The sequence below is a fragment of the Anneissia japonica genome, unplaced genomic scaffold (assembly GCF_011630105.1).
Source record: "Anneissia japonica isolate Jap-2015-1 unplaced genomic scaffold, ASM1163010v1 scaffold904_len716149_cov161, whole genome shotgun sequence".
NCBI lineage: Eukaryota > Metazoa > Echinodermata > Crinoidea > Comatulida > Comatulidae > Anneissia > Anneissia japonica.
Genome location: NW_022683714.1, coordinates 72497 through 73421, shown reverse-complemented (window position 1 = coordinate 73421; position 925 = coordinate 72497).

Sequence of the window (925 nt, the reverse complement as noted above, 5' to 3'; positions counted from 1 at the left end):
ACAGTGTACCTACATATTGATCTGTCAGTGTTGTAATTTCATGCTTTGTATGATAGAAGACTGATAGTCTAAATTCTTTTGTGCTTTGGTTAAATCTTTTCAAGTGGGACAAATTGCTGGGTGTGTCCCTGTTGGCACAGCTTTTGACAGCCATTTTTTAATGTGACATGCCTAAATATGGTCATGATACATTACATCACGACCATATATAGGCACATCATGGCTATGGGCATACAACATCTTCACATGTCTTTGAATTGTAGATGCTTGGTTGTTCAAATGAAGGGGAAGACAGTGGAAGTGGTCGAGAGGAAAAACGTTCTCCACACAAGAACACCGGCAAAGTCAACGTCAACAAGAAGTTTCTATGGAACCATGGATGTACAGTAAGTTAAAACAAAACAAATGATTAATAAACATATACCGTTGTAAAATATATATATTGTTTGGTGTTTGAGGTCGATTATTTTATTCATCTTCAGGAGAAAGATTAATCAGTTTTTTAAATTCATATGTTGATAAAAATTCATCTGTTTTCACATTTACTATTGAACAATTTCTTTAAATTTCTTCAAATTACCTTTTTTTCAGTAACACCTCCACCAAAGAATGTGAGAAAATGAAGGTTCAGAAAAACAGCCAAGAAATAGGTATGTCTAACTCCGATAACATTTTCTCATACTCGCTGCCACTTGGGGATCGGATACAACAGTGACTCGGTATTCTAGTGGCATTGGCACCAGGCTAGTTACCTGGAGGTCGTGGGTTCGATTCCCACCTGAATCACTTGAGAATTTTTTTCACTAGTATTGGGGAACATACTGAGTATTCGGTACAATAATACATCAGGTAGGGCAAAACATCACTCCTTTGATATTTTCCTAATTCAAAATCACACATTATAATAGCATTTGCAGTACCATCT